At 34.2% G+C, this 19,427-nt stretch overlaps 1 protein-coding gene across 25 annotated transcripts in view; it reads left to right on the top strand.

Annotated features, from left to right (window-relative positions):
• The window catches only part of SUPT3H (SPT3 homolog, SAGA and STAGA complex component), a 465,972-nt gene that overhangs the window by 249,885 nt on the left and 196,660 nt on the right, over nucleotides 1-19,427 (top strand). For 6 of the 25 annotated variants that reach the window (XM_070244690.1, XM_070244691.1, XM_070244689.1 and 3 more), the window contains exon 1: nucleotides 16,131-16,320. The exons of 18 other annotated variants lie outside the window; for them this stretch is intronic. The gene's annotated coding sequence lies outside the window, so the exon portion shown is untranslated. Of the gene's footprint in view, nucleotides 1-16,100; nucleotides 16,321-19,427 lie in introns of those variants that run through there. One more of the 25 variants, XM_070244681.1, reaches the window with a different exon arrangement.

Below are 19,427 nucleotides of genomic sequence, written 5' to 3'. Positions count from 1 at the left end.
CTGTGCGCTCCGCTGCAGGCGGCCCAGTGTTTCGTTGGTTCGAATCCTGGGCACGGACATGGCACTGCTCATCAAACCACGCTGAAGCAGCGTCCCACATGCTACAACTAGAAGGACCCACAACGAAGAATATACAACTATGTACTTGGGGGCTTTGGGGAGAAAAAGGAAAAAAAATAAAATCTTTAAAAAAAAAAAGTTCTACAGAAATGAGAAAAAAAAATAACTATTATTTCTACATAGCTTTTTAACTTACAGATTTTAACCTAGGTGGACATTGCCTTATTTGTTATATAGGAATAATTAGAAGCCTTTATTTCTCAGATCCTGGTATTATATATTATTACACACTTGAAGAATATATAATAATTCTTTTTTAAAATGTGTTTTTTATCCCTCAGATACCTACATCCATCCTGATGTTTTATTAGGGATATTATATTGCTGCATTGTGATAGGGAGCAATTTGTTTATGCTGATAATTTCAAATGTTTCTCATTTTACTACATCTCGAATTTATAAATTACATTTTTATTTTTCTAAGAATGTATTAATTATCCTTAGATACTTCTTTAGAGTAAGTTCTTCTGAAATTCTGACTGATGTGTATAATTCAAAAGGTATTTATATTTGAAGCACTCATAAAATTGACTTCAGGGCTGGCCCGGTGGTGCAGCAGCAAAGTTTGCACGTTCTGCTTCGGCAGCCCAGGGTTCACTGGTTTGGATCCCGGGTGTGGACATGGCACTGCTTGGCACGCCATGCTGTGGTAGGCATCCCACACATAAAGTAGAGGAAGGTGGGCACAGATGTTAGCTCAGGACCAGTCTTCCTCAGCAAAAAGAGGAGGATTGGCAGCAGATGTTAGCTCAGGGCCAATCTTCCTCAAAAAAGGAAAAAAAATTGACTTCAAATTTTTAAAGTGAATGGAAAGAGAAATAAGTTCCATTAATGAATGTATCAATTAGAAAAGGCTTAAGAAAACACCTAAAGAATGTTTTGAGACCAATTTTGGAAATGATGTTTTATTATCAGTAAAATATTACTGACTTTGTACTTCTAATCCAGCTAAGACCCTTGACAGTAAGCAGTAAAAGGCAATAGATACTATAGAAATCACACTTATTACTCGGAGTATGTTTATTCTAAAAGTTCATTTCTGTTCTCCTTTTTTGGGGTGGAGTAGAAGCAGCAGACGGGTGACAACCAAGGCAGTTAGTTACATGGCAGGCACTGAGAAGCAGCAAGAAGTTGTTAGAGTGTCAGAGCCAAGAGAAAGTAATTGCTAAAAAACAAATACATGAAATTATAGGTATCCAGTTGGTCTAGGAGTACAGTTTATAAAGTATGTTCCAGAAGGTGTATATTGTAATATCTAAAGTCTCCTAATAAAGTTCTTTGGTTGCAGAGACCATCACCCTTATTTTTAATAAAGTATGATCATTGATATTCAGAATGAAAGCTTGAAACAATTAGAAAATGTCGATATGTTCAGGATACTCTTTAGAGAGTGAAAATAGTGTGTGATATACTTAGAACGGTGTCTCTCAGTAATAAAATTTAATCTTTTTTTAATCTGGAAGTTTAGTTATATATAATATAGCATATATGTCTTAAAAGACCAAAATATTTCTTTTCCAAAACTTGGTGTAAAGATTACTTGATTTATCAAATGTCCTTAAGAAAATAAAAGTATTTTATTTTTAAACTTTCAATCTATGCGCACTTTGACAGAATGGCATCTCTTGTAACAAACGTTTTACTTAATATTTACAATAAATCTAGAGAGTTAGGTTATATTATCTTCATTGTGTAGGCTTGGAACCTGAAGACCAGAAAGATTAAGTAACTTGCCCAGGGTCACACAGCTTATAAATAGATGTAGAATTCAAGTAATTTCTTCTTTAGGGAGTGTGCGGAGTCTTGAGGATGAAAAATGCTGATTGTCTTATGGATGCCTATCTGATTGAGTTTACTGTGTATCTCTAAGGTCTCTTCTAATTTTGAGTGTTCTGTGCTTCTCGTCAGTGAAGAGTATTATTTTCAGAATAGGATTTAGATTTTGCTAAGGGTCTGTGGAGAATAGTGAACCAAAAGAAGTGGTTGGACCAGAGAAGCCCCAGGAAAGGTCAGAAGAATCTTCTCTTCGTGTGGAAAATACACATTCAAGTTCAAGTCTCTGATAAAGATTTACCGTACTTTAAGTTTGTAAAGAGAAAAAGTAACGTTCTTCAATGTGCGCGATGGTCTTAGCCCCCAGAACGTCTTAGCTCGCTGGGTAATTCTGTAACATTCAAGCAGGCGTCATTTGATAGACCTCTGGACAAAGGTAATAAAATGTATAAGAAAGAAGAGATTTAAAAATACTTGAAAAAGACATTTAAAATATAGTGAACTTTTCTAGAAATCTACTCTGTTGCTGCGTGTGTTGGGAATAGGCTTCAAGAGGACAAGTTCTACTGAAGCTTTTTTCCTTGAGGGCTGAAGTTGTTCCCTGAAGTCTCCCCTTGAAGACTGTTTTGTTAAGAAGATTACTAGACTTCCAATAAGATTTGATGATAATATAAGAAGTAAAATGCCTAATAGTTTTCCTGACAGATTTCTTATGGTCCGCTTAATAAAAAGAGTAATAATTTTTTCAGTTTCTTCTTTTATTAACTTTTACTCCCATCATAAAAGTCTCAGCTTGATTCTGTTCAATCGTGTTGTCTATGGCAGGTTTAAAAACATCAAATATTGTTTTTTTTTTTCTAAACGTGTCAGCATTTGATTTCGTTGATAAGAATAAGTTGCTTTGGGTGCCTTATGTTAACTAGGAGCTCATATTTTTAATTATTTTCCTGTTTAAATGTATTAACTCTTTTCTAAATAATTTGGTATTTTCTGTCATGTTGGATATAAAATAAAGCCACTGCATTTTCATGTAAATCAGAGATCAGCTGGTGATATGTAGTTAATATTTTCAAATGTCTCTCTTGTGGAAATGAAAATTCTGGAATTCAGGGGTTTTTTTCCCCACATATCTAATTTATTTGTTCTCTTTTTATGCTGGTCGGGAAATGAGAGTTCCTTGTAAGCAAGAAGGAAGTTATTTATTCTTTATGTCAGTATTAAAGACCAAATGACTACTCTCCCAAAGATGGCTTGATAATTAATAAATTATCCTTTTATTTACACTTGAGTTTCAAAACCAGTTGTTTCTAACTAGCTCTTTATGCTTGGATAATGAGCCACCTAGTAACCGCTAATAACTAAATCTATGCTTGGATTGCATAATGGATTTGAATGATGTCAGAAGGAGAATACCTGTTTTTTAATGTCAGATAAATTGTGCAGTATTTGCATATTATGCCAAGAAAACAAAATTTAGGTTGGTTTATATGAAATCACCTCTGATTAAGCCATGTAGATTTCTAGTTGGAGTATACACAGTGTTTCTTAAATACATGGAGAAGGGGAGGAAAAAGAAGCTTGGGACTAGATTCTCCAGGTCATTGAAGTTCAAACTGAGGATTTTATATGTGATTCTCTGGATTGCTGAGGGCGTTGAAAATTTTGGAAAGTGGATAGAATAACATGGCTACTTTCTATCGGCTACTCAAAATGCCGCTTCTAGAGAGATCTGTTAGAGGAAGGATATTGAAGTATTTAGGCAAGAGTTATTGCCAGCTCTAAGTTGGATGATGATAGCTTCTGAACTATATTTACTGTCTGTAAACAGTAGTCCATTATGGGTATAAATTGAAATCTGTGTCAGTAAAAATAAACATTCAAAATGATCTAACAATCAAATCCACCATGACAGCTCTCAGTGTTTATCTGAGAGAAAAAACTGGTAGAAGTACTGAGTTGTTAGTACATTTACATGTATCAGTTGGGCATATTTTCACTTACTAATCATTGTTCTAAATGTGACTGTCCTGCTTACTTTTGCAAAACCCACAGGAGCTTGTGAACCACCAGTTGGGAAATGCTGGTAAAGTGGAAGGTTTTTGGAGACAAACATCCCTGAGTTTGAACCTTGGCTTCAAGATTATGCAACCTTGAGCATATTTCTTAATCTCTCTGCGTCTTAGTTTACTCATCTGTAGGAATTTACCTACCTTGTTATACAAGATGGTGTATTGTAGATGACCTAGCACTGAGGTACACTATGTCAATGGAAACATAATTAACGGCAGCCAAAAGTTTTAATCATAGATCTATGTATATTGAGTAACACAATGTCAAGGCACTACAGAGCCGGAAAGAAGGTTTGAGGAGTCATATGCTGTATGTATTTATGAGGCCCCTTCAGCCTTTGAATATCACACTATATACAGTTCTATCTCTGTTTCTCCTGCTTTTACTTCTCATTCCTGATATGCTTAGATATCTTAAAATGCTTAGACATCGCTTTAGATAATTGATGATGTATGAATGTTCCTTCCTTGTCTGTTCCTGTCTGACTTTATGTACCTGAGAAGAAACCTGCAGACACAGAACAGTCTAAATTGCCTTTGTTAATTCATTTCAGTCCTGAGGCTTGGAAAGCTTTTCCATAAACTTCACGCTTTCTCATGTTATGACTCTAATTTGAATAGAACTTAACTATGAGTGAAAATAGAGCACAGTGTTGACTAAAAGCATGTATTTTCCTCTAGGAAGCCCTCGGATGCTCTCCTAAATGATTTTTTGAGTCCCAACATTTTGTTGTTTTTTTTTTTAAGATTTTATTTTTCCCTTTTCCTCCCCCAGAGCCCCCTGGTACATAGTTGTATATTTTTAGATGTGGGTCCTTCTAGTTGTGGCATGTGGGATGCCACCCCAGAATGGCCCGATGAGTGGTACCATGTCCGTGCCCAGGATCCAAACCAGTGAAACCCTGGGCCGCTGAAGCAGAGTGCAGGAACTCAACTACTCAGCCACGGGACTGGCCCCCCAATGTTTTATATTTTAGTGATGACTGCTATGTTTAGTTTTGTTCCTTTCCCATAAATGAATGACTTTCAGAATATTGAATGAAACAGTTTCCCAACATGCTTGAAAAACAAATAGAAAGATTTAATAGATAGTGATGTGGAGTTTGAGCGATGGAACAGAGAAATGGATAAATGTAGGTGAGAGAGAGTTCAAGCCTCCAAAACGAACTCTGTGCTGAAACGAGTGTACGTTTATTCAATTATTACTATGGGGCCAAAATTAGGCATTTACTATGAATATATTTTGTAAAATATGAAGCACTGTTTTAATGTTAACTTTTCCTTTTATTATTTTTGATAATCTTTTTAAAACTTCTTTTAAAAGTTTGTGTCTGAAATATTGGTATAGTTAATAGAAGCTATGTTTAGTATTAGTATTAGCATTCATATGTGAGAAAGAACCTCTAGGTACCAGACTTTTGAGAGAATCAACCACCCTTTCCAAGTTCATGTGTTCTTTTTTGGGTGAATTGGTCCTTTAAGCATTTTAACGTGTAATACCTTGACATTTACATAGGAAACTCTGTTGGGGGAAAATTTAAAATTCAGTACCCTTTATTAATCAGCCAGCATTATTATTTTGAAAAAAATTCTTTTCCACCGACTAAAATCATGCAACATAGTACTTCCAGCCTTATACCTGTGTTTAACACTATCCTTCAAAATATGTACTCTCAAAAGTAGAATTATTTGCTGTGCTTTATATAGCTGAAGTTACAAAACACTGTAACTTCTAATAATCAGCTTAATCTGGTTTTTAACTTTTGATGGTTTTGGAACAGGAATTTTTGTTTGAAAGAAAGATTGGCTTGTTAACTGAATTATGCAATTATGAGTAAATGTGGTCACAGCTGCTTTTGATTTCTTTGTTATACACCTGATTGGAAACAAGTTTTTAAAAATATTTTTCCATTTCTTACACTGACACCTAGTGTTCACTATTCCTGATATCTTAAATATTGAATTTTACTTATTAATAGCTATGAATCTAGAATTACATTAAATTTTTTTTAGCAGTGCACCTGTTCGCAGATCGGTAACCCCTATTTTCAACACCAGTGAGAGACAGTTTTTCTAGTTATGTGACACCATCATGAATCAATTGCTTGAAGCTGATTTGGACACCACAAAACTCAAATCAGACAGAATTGCAGAGGGAGTTTTTAAAACCCCAGTGCTTCGTTATGTACACAATTCCTTTAAGTCACAAGTCCAAGGAGATGATTTTGTTTGTGTGCGCTTGGTTCCTGGCTGGTAGAGACAACAAATCCTGCTTGGTCACGGAAGCACTGAAGGTGTGCTGTTGCTGGTCGGCCAGGAGTGAAGCAAGATTGGGTGTTTCTCATCTTTGAAATGGGTGACCTTGCGAACGTGACATGTTTACTGTTTCCTGTGAATTCCTAGGGATGCTTTAAATGCTCCCATCTTTCTAGTAATAAAGTTTAAAGATCTAGATTAGTATCAGATTATCCTTAATTAAGTGAAAATGTATATATAAATTGGATAAAACTTATTTATGGGTAAGCAGTTGTTAAACCAGAAATCTAAGTAGCCCGTGTATATAATGAAATTTATTCATTTCATTTTTTGTATCTTTCATTAAAGTGGGGAATGATATTATTAAATGTAAGATGAAAATTTTTAACTAAGATTGAATGTTTAATTTCTTTAAGTATTTACAAAATCAGTTTTAAAGACTAAATTTCAAGTCATTTCTAATAGAATTTGCTGGAAACTTCAGAACATTTGAATATAGTATCCAAACAAATGTATCTTTCAATGGAATATGATTTTCTCGGATCTAAAAACCAAACATTTTAAATATAGGAGATAACCATAATTGAATTAGATTTTTTTTAATAGTAGTTATGATGGTTTTAGTTAATCTAAGATCTCTGAAAGAAGAACTCCAGCTCTTAAGATGTTGTTTTATAATTCATGTAATATCTTTTCCCAAGATGAGCAAAAAATTTTATTCTTTCTTTGATCCATTCAATAAGTATTTATTTATCATGTACTATTCATATACATTATTTTGGATGCAGGAGATAAGTGTCTAATAAGGTCTTCGTTCATGCTATTTTGGTTAAGAGAAAAGATAATATTAGAGAAATGTAGAAAAAAATTAGAAAAGAATTTTGATGACCATTTCTTAATTTTTGATAACTTCTAGTATGTTTCTCACATGATCCTATTTTGGGTTGAATTTCACTATATTTCTGAATTGATGTTTTCAGGATTATCAAGTTCACCCAAGAAGGAACCAAGTTCTTAGAAAAGAGGTGCCCAGTTTCTTTAATTGTACCCCTAGCGCGTGTGACGTGAAAGGTCTGACAGATGTTTGTCAGATATCACAAAAATGAATAATAAAGGCAACGCTTCTGGAGTGCGTAGTTTTTCCTTGGCTAAAATGGGTTGAAGCTTGTAATTCTGAATGTCAACATATATTTATGTTAAATAAAAATTGGAGCACTAGTAAGTAATGAACATAATACTGTAATTCTGTGTGTATAGATACTTCCGAATATTTAATCATATATGTAAGACTTCCTGTTGTAAGGCAAGACAGAGGAAAATTTCAAATCATATTTTTTCCCTGGTACCTAATGAAAATACATGTATGTTGCATTTTTTTAATTTACAAGTTCATTGGCTTCCATTTTATTCAAATTACTTATTTCATTTAGAAGCCCAGATAAAATTAAAGAAAGGCATCACGTTTGTATGTAATTGAGTGAAAGTTCACCTGGGTTTTCTCCCCCTTCTGTTCTAGATACAAAACTTGGCTGAAACTGCTGAGGTAGGCAGTTGTTTTAGAACAGTTTCTCGTTTAATGTTCTCTCAGGCCCAAGAGTAAAATATTCTGCAGCTACTGCAATTTTATATTGCTACTCTTAAGGTAGAACCCTAATAAAAATAGCATATAATTATGTGGATTCTGATATCATATAAGTAAAACCTTGTCCTCAATTATACTGTATATACAACAGGAGAGTTAGATTGGGTGGGATTGTTAGCCACACAGCGGCTCCATCATTCATTCTTTCATCAAAGGTTTATTGATAAATATGCGAATCGTTGTCTTAGGCATTGGGGATGTAATGGTACGTAAAGTTTCTGTCTTTGTGGGGCTTAGGTTTTGGTGTTCAAGAAAGATAGTAAATAAATGAATAAATAATATCACATAATCTTAACTGCTATGAAGAAAATAATGCAGGATAAGGAAAGTGAGAGGTAAAGTTAGATTACTTCAGAGGAGATGATATTTGAGCCAAAAAACTAAATAATGGGAAGTAGAATACCATGCATGGATCTAGGGGACGAACATTCCAGACTGAGGGAATGGGAAGTGTAAACATGCTGAGACTGGAACATGCTCCAGAAACTGAGAAATATCAGTGTGTTTGGAGTGGAGTGAGTAAGATGGTAGGAGATGAAGTGTGAAAGGTGGACGGGGCCAGGCTATGTAGGCATTTCTCTCTGTGTGTCCCTTTCATTCTGTTTGATGTTATATACAGGACAGGGGTTTTAAAAAGGTTGGATTTACATTGATAGATAAATCATGTTAAGGATTTGAATTTTGTTCCAAATCGGATAGGAAACCACTGAAGTTTTTAAATAGGAGAGTGATTTGTGCTCTGATTTAAGGGTTTTTTTAAGTTTATCTTTTTAGAATTTGTGAAGCAAAAGCACGTCAGTTTTAAAAGTATCTCTGCCCAAGTGAAGTAAACTCACTAATTCTTTTTTTCACCATTCCAACAGTTTCTAAGTGTACAGTACAGTATTTCCAACCACATGTACATGGTTGTGCAACAGATCCCCGAACGCCCCGCACGACTTAAGGTTTTAAAAGCTCGGTCTGCTATTTGTGTGTCTAGGCTGTAGGAGTTTCAGACTCTAACTAGGGATTCTAGCTGAGAGGCTTCTGCAGTGGTTTGTGGTAGCTGGCATTGCTATGGCGGTGATGGTGAGAAGTGGTCCAGTCTGGCTTTATTTTGAAGGTGGCACTGACAGGACTTGCTAGCTGAGTGGCTATTAGATGTGAAGGTATGGAAGAAATCAAGGAAGACCTCTAGAATTTGTATCTGAGCAGCTCGATGAGCAGTGGTTTGTAGCAGAAATTTAGCATTTGATGTTAATCATGTTAAAGTTGAGAAGCCTGTCACATCTAAGTGGAGGAGTCGAGCAGGCAGTTTAATATTTGACTTGAATTCTTGAGAGAGGTTTGTGCTAAAGATAAAAACGTTGGAGTCATTGGCATATAAATGGGATTTAAAATCATAAGATAGGATGAGATCACTTAAGAAGAGAAGAGAGAAGACAGGAGAGTGGCCCCTGGAGGTACTCCACCTTCACAGGTTGGAGGAGGAAGACACAGAAGAGGAGATGGGTGACACCAGGTGTGTGTGGTGTCCTGGTAGCCACATGAAGAGGGTGTTTCAAATCCTGTTGAGAGGTTGACTAAACTGAGGACAGAGAGTTGATTGTTGCATTTGGTAAGATTTGGCAAGAGTAGTTTCAGTTCAGTGGTGAGGACAAAAAGTCTTTTTAGAATTGATGGCAAAGCGACTTGGAGATGGCAAAGTGAAGGCAGAAATAATAGTCAATCTTTGAAGGCATTTTTGCTCTACAAGTACTGTGAACACATGTCCTGGATTGCTTAGGAAGTCCTGGTTTATACCCATCACCCCAACATAAGTATTATCAGCACTCCTTTACTGTCTGAGTAAACTCAGAGATCTGAGATCTGAGAGGATGTGCTACCATGGGAGGATTTTATTGAACCGGATAACTGTTACTCTAATGTGTCTAGTAACATAATTGCTATGGTATAGACTTTAAATTCTGGGAATATGAAGAATTCTAAAAGAACAAAGCAACCGTGCCCCAGTTAAGATACTTTTTTTGTATATTTCCCATTTCTGAACGTGACTTACACATGTACTGTTTCAAATGTGTATTTTAACTACAATTTTCCTAGGTAAACCACAAATTAATGAAGATTATACTTATTTTGCCTTTGTTTAGAAAACAAACCTCCTTCTAGAAACTACCTGCCTTCTAGATAACCACTTTTATGACTTTTTTGTTATTTACTTTTCAATTTGAAATAATTATAGAATCACAAAATGTTGCAAAAATAGTGCAGAGAATTCCTCTGAACCCTCACCCAGCTTCTCCTCATGGTAACATCTTACACAACTACAGTACATTGCCAAAACTAGGAAATTGACATTAGTACAATACTAGTAACTAGGATTCCTCCAGTTTTTACGAGTGTGCATTTAGTTCCATGAGATTTTATCACACGTGGAGATTTGTATAACCACTGCCACAGTCAAGTTACGGAAATTTTCCATCAGCACAAAGAAACTCCCTCATGCTCCTTTTATATTTGTACAGCTCCCTCTAACCCTCTTCCCTGTACCCTAGTAACCACTGGTCTGTTCTTCATCTCTGTAATTTTTGAAATTGAATTATGTAGCGTGTAACCTTGTGAGGTTGCCTTATTAAATTTAGCATAAAGATCTTGAGATCCATCCAAGTTGTTTCAGGTAGCAACAGTGTGTTCTTCTTTATATCTTAGTAATATTCCTTTTTATGGATGTACCACAGTTTTATTTATTTATTCACCTGTTGAAGGACATTTGAATTTTTTGCATACAGGTTTTTCTGGATGTAGATTTTCATTTCCCTAGGATAAATACCATGGATTTGTGATTGGTGGTTTGTATGGGAAGTGCATTTTAAATTCAGCAGTTAGAATCCTCCTGAAAAAATTTAGAAGAAACTGCCAAACTGTTTCCCAGAGTGGCTGTACCACTTTGCATTCTCATTAGCAGTATATGAAAGATCCAGTTTCTGCATATCCTGACCAGCATTTGATATTGTCAGTATTTTTTATTTTAGTCATTCTTATCAGTGTGGTAGTATCTCTGTTGTTTTCACTTGCACTTCCCAAATAGCTAATGATGTGAAACATATTTTTGTCCCTTGTTTACCATAGGTATATCCTCTTTGATGAAGTGCTCAAGTCTTTTGCCTGTTTTTAGTTGGAATGTTTGTTTTCTTACTACTGAGTTTATGGGATTCTTTATTTGTTCTGGATACAAGTTCTTTGTTGGATATGCGATATGCAGATATTTTATCCCAGTCAGTGTCTTGATCCTTTTGTTCTCTGAGCAGAATATAATGACTTGTAAAGCTATAAATGTAGTTTTGCTTGTGTTTACACTTTATATAAATGAAAACTTACAGTGCATATTCTTCTGAGTCTGACTTCTTTTATTCAACATCATGTTTGTGAGATTCATCATGTTATGTGTAACAATAGTTTATTCTCATACTAGATAGCATTCTGTTGTGTAAATTTGCCACAATTTATGTATGCATTTGGGGCCGGCCCCGTGGCACAGAGGTCAAGTGTGCACGTTCCACTTCAGCGGCCCGGGGTTCGCCGGTTTGGATCCTGGGTGCGGACGTGGCAGCACTTGGCAAGCCATGCTGTGGTAGGTGTCCCACCTATAAAGTAGAGGAAGATGGGCACGGATGTTAGCTCAGGGACAGTCTTCCTCAGCAAAAAGAGGAGGATTGGTGGCAGATGTTAGCTCAGGGCTAATCTTCCCTATAAAAACAAATAAATATTTATCCATTTTACTTTTGATAGACATTTGGATTACTCCAATTTAGAGCTATTATTAATAATGCTCCTATGAATATTCTTGAGCAAATATCTTGATGAACATATGCACACACTTTTGTTGGGTATACTTAGGGGCAGAATTTCTGTGTCATATAGTATGCAAAAGTTCAACTTTAGTAAATATTGACAAATAGTTTTCCAGAGTGGTTTTGTCAGTTTACACTGCTGTCAACAGTGTATGAGACTTCTGTTTACTCCTCATACTTGCCATCACTTGGTGCTGCCTTTCCTTTTTTATTTCATTTGTTCTGGTGGGTGTGTATATTGCAATATGGGGGTTTTTTTGTTGTAAAATATAAATAACATAAAATTTACCATCTTAACCATTTTTAAGTGCACAAGTCAGTGTACTAATATTTAACTCTCCATTAGCATTATTTAATATATTGGATTTGCTTTTCTAATACTTTTTTAACATAAGGTAGGTTATTCCTCAAAATGGTTAAGCTATTATTTTGTTTTATAATTTAGACATTCTCAAAAAACAAAATCTGATTTTAAGCCATTCATTTGACTCAACTGTATTGAAATATGAATATCTTTTGTTCGACATTAAGGATACAATGATAGCTAAAAACCTTCTCAGAGTTCACATCCCACAATAGAATCCAATTTGTATTGTGATCATTATAATAGTGTATAAAATATGTAATAGAAAGACATTTAAGCTGTAAAGTGGGCCTTATAATTAGTTATCATTGTATTAGACTAAATCTATTAGGAAAAGTATTCTTTTGGAACCTTCACATTCAATGTTTAGTAAAAAAGAAAAGTGATAGCTGTAGCGAGACAGCGTAGTTTGTTTCACTTATTGTAAAAGCCATTGAGATATTAATTCTTTACATGTAAATACTGCTGAACAAATTGTTAGGGAATATTATATCAAGGATTTTGTTTAAATTAATTTAACTTAGAATCTGCTTAAATGAAATAAATCTTTAAGAGTATGCGACTTGAACTGCAGTACTAAATATAATATCTAGGACAGCTTGAGATGTTGGTTATTTTAAGAATCTAATTCTGCTGTTAAACAGATGATTTCACTGTAATTAAAAATTTTTAATGCAAATATAAAATTAAAGTTATGCCTTCCTGTGTATATTGGAAATAATGGCTTCAGAGGCAATTGGAAGTGTTATCATCTGCGTTGTGCTCAGACCTGAACTCTGATTTGCCAAAATAACGACTCTGTCATTTAGGTAACTGATAATTCTTTATAGGAAAGGGACTTGTTATATCAGCTATGGGAATGAATGAAACAGAAATGCTCACGTCTTTCACAAACATGTACTCTTGTTCGTATGTAGAACACTATAGTTTTCTTTATAAAGCATATCTAACTCCTCCAGCATTAACATTGAAGGGTGGATTTCAAAGATCCAGAGTTACAGCTCTTGACTTATCCATCGAGCCTCTTCAACTAGAGACTTTCTTTCTTTTGTCAACCTTGGAGGATTTAGACTTGATATTACAGTGTGAGGGGCAGTTTACCTTACACATGTGTTATAAATACTTCCCTGTCCTTGTACTGAACAAGATCATAGATCCTTTCTATCTATAATAGTCTGTGACTTGGTTTCTTTTCTCATGAACTCAGGTAAGTGAAGTAGAAAACATCCATTTCCTGCCTTAGAGATAATGATAAGCTTTTTACTAAATGTCCTTTATTTCCACTTAAAGTCTGTGTCAGAGTAGATTTACACTTTATAAAATCTTGATTGAAGTGTAAAAGAGAGGGAAAAATGCCAGAAATTAATATCTGAATGGCAGAACTTAATATCTCTCTATATCTGTCATGTGTAAAATACTCAATTTATGCTTTCCCCTTTCTTCAGTATCAATACAGTATTATTTCTGAAAATATTTCTTAAAGTTGCTGCTCAGTTTATATATGAAATTTCATAACAATTCTCATTCTCCAGAAATCCAAAATGGCAGTCAACTCAAAAATCATTTGTACTTAATTTTGGAATACTGTTTTAGACATCTGTGTCAATATGAATGCATCTGATATTTTCTTCCCTTTTTCCTGAAAAAAAAAATTACGAAAGCATAGTAATAGGGACTGACACAGGAAAAGCTAAAATGCTGTTTAGTTCTGCACCACTGGTTCATAACTTCATCCAGCCAAAGTCAGTAATTTGGTCTTTTTCTACAAATGCATGAGCTAGAACTTAAAAAATATAAGTTATGGCAAAACAGAGTCGTATTGAAAACTTGAAGTCAAAACATTTGAAATTTATTTAGTATATATTAGCCAATCAAGTTTTGAACTTAAAGGTTTAGTCATTTTTCTCTCTCATTGAGATTGTCATACAGTGAGTGATCTGTATGTCTTCTCGACTCCTCTGGCACCATCTTCATTTTGCTTTTTACACATGCTCATTGTAATATATGTAAAACTGAGGAAGAAAGTCAAGTTGTTTGAATTCGAACTGATAGCCATTCTGAGATAATATTTATCAACATTTTGATGACCATCCTTTTGCATTTCTCCTTATCTACATGTATGGACATAAAAATGTATAATTTTAAAGAAATAAACTATATGTATAGCTGTGGCCACTTTTTTTTTTTGCTTACTCCCATCCCTTCCTACCAAGTACCTACTGTTAGCAACCTGTTATATAGCTTTCCATACCTTTCTCTCTAAATATATAGAGAAAAGTTAAACTATAATAGCAGTCTTTTCTCATTGTTTTACACAACTGAGATCCTTTTACTTAAATTATATATAGTTTTCTGCGTCTTATTTTCATACTTAATATCATGTTAATCCCTCCTTTTTTTTTTCATTGTTTCATAACATTCCAGGGTATGGAATTACCAGGTTTTGTTCAACTATTGAACTTGATGGACATTCACTTCTATTCTAATGTTTTGCTGCTTCAGACAAATAGTGCTGCAGCAGGTATCCTTGTAGTAACACCTTTCCTTTGTGCCAGATGCCCAGGTGGAATTGCTGAACAAAAGTATGTGTTAGCAGATGTTACTAGATATCTCTATAAAAATACTCTTAACCCTTTTATTTGCACCAGTATTGTTTGCCATTAGGAGTTGTGACCACCCTGTAATTTTGCATGTCTGATGATTTATAGTGATGCCTCACCACTACATTGATTTGCGTTTTCCTGACTATTGGTGCAGCGCAAGAACTTTCCACACATCTTCAGCCACTTTATTCATTGCTCTCTGAATAGCCTATATAGCCATATGTAGCTCCCATCCATTCTTCTATTAGATGTTTTTTGTATTTTGTTATTCCTTGGAATTATTATGGTTCATTTGGAAATGGCTTTCCCATCTCTCTATTTAGAATGGTATTTGCTATGGTTCTCATTAATCAGCCTATTATATTTAAGTAGTTTGCTATTATTTTGATATAGCAAATTATATATAGATATATAATTTGTTATAGCAAAATTTGATAGAGCAATTATTTGAATTTGATCAAATTCTATTTCATTATCTATACATATGGTTCTTTTTTTCCTCTAATCTTTTTATGTTTCAGATTGGTAGATTTTCTGAAATTTTAGTGAAAATTTTGAAATTTTAAAAGTTGATGAAATTTTCTTGCATTCTTAGAACTATTGATCATAGTAGATAATTCTTTCGATATATTGCCAGATTCTATTTGTTAATATTTTACTTACTATTTTAATAATTTTTTCTTAGTTACTGTCTTCATCAGATATTAATTTTTAAGGTTATCCTGATTTCACAAAATGAGCCATCATATCTTTGAGTCTGGGATAGTTTAATTAAAGTTGGAATCATCTGTTTTTTAATGGTTAGATTGAAATAATATGTAAATGTTTTCTTGACACTAGAGTCTTTTAAAATCATTGGTCTTTACTAAAGTCTCAGGCTCTTCTAAGGTAGTTGGTCTGGTGATGATTTTTACTTCTAAGGTTAAATTTTATAATTTGCTTTTCTTAGGAAAACTTTTGTTTTTCTTTAGGTTTTCAGATTTGTTGCAGTGGCAGCAATTAATAGTTGCTTAACCCTGCATCCATTCTCAGTTTCTTCCCTATTAACAGAACTCCTGTTTTTGACACAGTGTTGCCCAAAACAGAAGACCATTTTCCAGCCACCCTTGCGGTCAGATATTATGATGTGACAAGTCTTCGAGATTTAGGGGAAGCCTGCTTAAAAGGAGCTACCTTTACTCCTCCTTTTGGTTTAAAACTCCCAAGTGGTGGCTGGAGCTCCGGCAGCCAGCCCGTTTTAAAAATGACTTGAGGATGAAAGCCATGCGCCGGGATGGTGGAGCAGAGTGTGACTTGTAGATGACACTGTAGAGCTGTCATAGCAGCGCTAGACTACCTACTTTGGGACCTTTTTTTTTTATAAAAGAAAAGCTTCCATTTTGTTTAAAATGCTGTTATTTTGTGTTATTCTTTGATATGCAGTTCAACTTAGTCCTGACTAATACAGTAGCCAAAGATTTGTGTTTAGTGCAAGACTACTCTTTGCTACCCAGATCTATTCAGTTCCTGAGCTCAGATAATGACAATTAAGACAGGATGTTCTGATAGCTCAGCATACCACTCTGTCAGAATCTGCTTGTTTCTGAGTTTCTGATAGTGAGAACTTTATCGGAAAGTTTATCCTAATTGATTTTGTTTCTACATTTGAATTATGAAAGTTTAAGTAAGTAATTGTTTTCTTTTCTTCCATACCTGTGGAATAGTCATTTCTTATATTGCCTATGCTTATTCTCTTTCTTTTATTCCTTAATTACTCTCCACGGGAGTTCATCAATTTTAGTGGTCTTTTAAAAGAATCAGCACTTGGATTGATGTATTAGTTCTATATTGTTTTTTCTGTGTTCTCTGTGATAAATTTCTTCTTTTATCCTTGTTTCTCGTTCTGGTTTATTGTATTGTTCTTTGTTCCCTCATTTCTCAAGATTAGAGCTAGGTTTACTCATGTTTTGTCTTTTACCAGTAAGTAACTAGATTTATGGCTATTAATTTTCTCATAATTACAGTTTTAACTGTGACCCATAGCTCCCTGTTTTCATTTGCTATCCATGTAATTTTCAGTAAGAGGTTTGATTTCTTCTTTGCTCCATGGAGAGTGTGCCAAGTATTTGAGTGCTTTTACACCCATTTTTCATTTCTAATTTTGTAGCAATATGAACAGAGAATATAGCTTTTACATTTTGTATATTTAACAGTTCAAATTGTGTGCATGTATGTATAGCCAAATACATGGTCACTTCTCCTTTCTGTTTTGTAGACATAAGAAAAAATTAAGACTCTTTATTCAAGGGATGTAAGAATGCATGGAGATATGTGTGTGTGCACTTATGTACACATACAAACATAAAATACACACATATGCTTATAATTTCAATTTATCTATATCTTTATTTACTTTATTCTAATAGATTTGGCCAGTTCTGAGAGAGATGTATTGAAAACTACCACTTCACTAAGCTCTTGAATTTCTAAGATTTTATATTATATAGTTAGCTTCTGTCTTATTTGAATATACAGGTTTGCATCTGTTATATCTTCATAAATTATTTCTGTTATTACATAACCTGTATTTCCTATATTAATATTGTTATCTTTTTTATTCATACTTTCTGGTATTTCTTCATTCATCTCTTAGTTTTAGGAATACTTCTTTTAAATAAGATGTATATTTATTTTTAAAGCAAATCTGACAGTCTGTTTTTTAATGAGAAGTTTCAGCTATTGCAAATTTTGTTTAACCTATTTTTTCTTACATTATATTTTTTCTTACAATATTAATTTTATGTTTTCTTTTTCCTTATTCGTTAATTTTATCATGTTACCATTCATGTGTTTTTTTCTCCTTGTTAAATTTTGAGTTTTCCTATACTTTTACATTCACCAATAGTTACTTTTCCTTTCTTGGCACTAACCGTCAAATGTATTTTTCTGCCAACAGTCTTATAGGGGTTTTTAATGTAGTGTACCAGTTTATTTGGAATGCAGTGGGTGTGCTGGATCGGGATGTCTGTTTATTTCCCCAGAGTAGGGAAGTTTTCAACTATTATTTCTTCAAATAAGGTTCTGCCCCTTCGTCTCTCATTCTTCCTTCTGGAACCCCTATAATGCAAATATTGGTCTGACTGGTGGTGTCTCGTAAGTCCCTTAAGCTATCTTCACTCTTTTTCATTCTTTTTTTCTTTTTGCCCCTCTGATTGAATTAATTCCACTGCCCTGTCTTCAAGTTCTATGATCCTTTCTTCTACTTCATTTAGTCTAATGTTGAACCTTTCTGTTGAATTTTTCAGTTCAATCATTGTATTCTTCAGCTCTATGATTTCTGTCTTGTACTTTTCTTATATTTTCTATTTCTTTGTTAAAATTCTCACTTTGTTCATTCATTGTTCTCCTGACCTCAGTGAGAAATTTATGACCATTAGTTTGAACTCTTTATCAGGTTAATCATCTATCCTGTTTCGTTAAGGTTTGTTTCTGGAATTTTATCTTTTTCTTTTGTTTGGAACATACTTCTTTGCTTCTTGATTTTTCTTCACTCTCTGTGTTGATTTCTGCACATTAGATAAAAGAGCCATCTCTCCCAGTCTTGATGGAGCAGTCTTGTGTAGGAGATGAACCTTATCATTTAGCCTGGCCCTAGCTGTTGGTTGTTTCTCAAACCTTTGTGATTTTCTAAGCTGCTTTCTTTGTTACTGTCTCCCAGTAGTTGAGTGTGTGCGAAGACCTAGTTCAATGTAGGTATTTTCTTATTCACCCATTGTGTAGAAGTCACTCATCTAGTTTCTAGATTTCTTTTAGAGGGAATTACTCCATGTGTAGCTGTAGATTCTTGTGTCCATGGGAGGAATTGAGTTCAGGAGCCTCCTGTGATGCCATCTTGGATGAAACTCCTTGTATGTCTTCTTTGGTGAGGTTTAAGTCTTTGGCCCATTTTTTAATCAGGGTGTTTGTTTTCTTGTTATTGAATTTTAAGAGCTTTTTGTATACTTTGAATAACAATCCTTTATCTGATATGCCTTTTGCAAATATTTTCTCCCAGTCTGTGGCTTGTCTTTTCATTTTCTTGACAGTGTCTTTCAAAGAGCAGAAATTTTTAATTTCAATGAATGGCAGTTTTTTAGTTATTTCTTTCATGGATTGTGCCTTTGGTATTGCATCTAAAAAGTCGTTCCCAAACCAAAGGTTATCTAGATTTTCTCCTATGTTATCTCCAAGGAATTTTAGAATTTTACATCTTACATTTAGGTCTGTGATCCATTTTGAGTAAATTTTTGTCAAGAGTGTAGGGTCTGTGTATAAATTCACTTTCTTGCATAAGAATATCCAGTTTCAGCATCATTTGTTGAAAAGCCTATATTTTTTCTGTTTTATTGCCTGTGTTCCTTTGTCAAATATATTTGGAAATATAGTTGAATATATTTTTGTAAGTCTGTTCTTTGGCTCTCTGTTCTGTTCCATTGATCTGTTTGTCTCTTCTTTTGCTAATACTACACTGTCTTGATTACTGAAGCTGTATGATAAGTCGTGAAATCAGATAGTGTCAGTCCTGTGGCATTGTTCTTCTCCTTCAATATTATATTGGCTTATTCTGGTTCTTTTCTCATATAATCTTTAGAATCAGGTTGATATCCACAAAATAACTTGCTGGGATTTTGATTGAGATTGTATTGAATTTATAAATCAATTTGAAAGAACTGACATCTTGACAATATTGAGTCTTCCTATCCATAGACATGGAATATCTCTCCATTTATTTAATTCTTCTTTGATTTTGTT

This window comes from Equus caballus, chromosome 20 (genome assembly GCF_041296265.1).
Source record: "Equus caballus isolate H_3958 breed thoroughbred chromosome 20, TB-T2T, whole genome shotgun sequence".
NCBI classification, from domain to species: Eukaryota; Metazoa; Chordata; class Mammalia; order Perissodactyla; family Equidae; genus Equus; species Equus caballus.
Note: the sequence above shows the minus strand (reverse complement) of the source record. Positions and strands in the feature narration are given on the sequence as shown.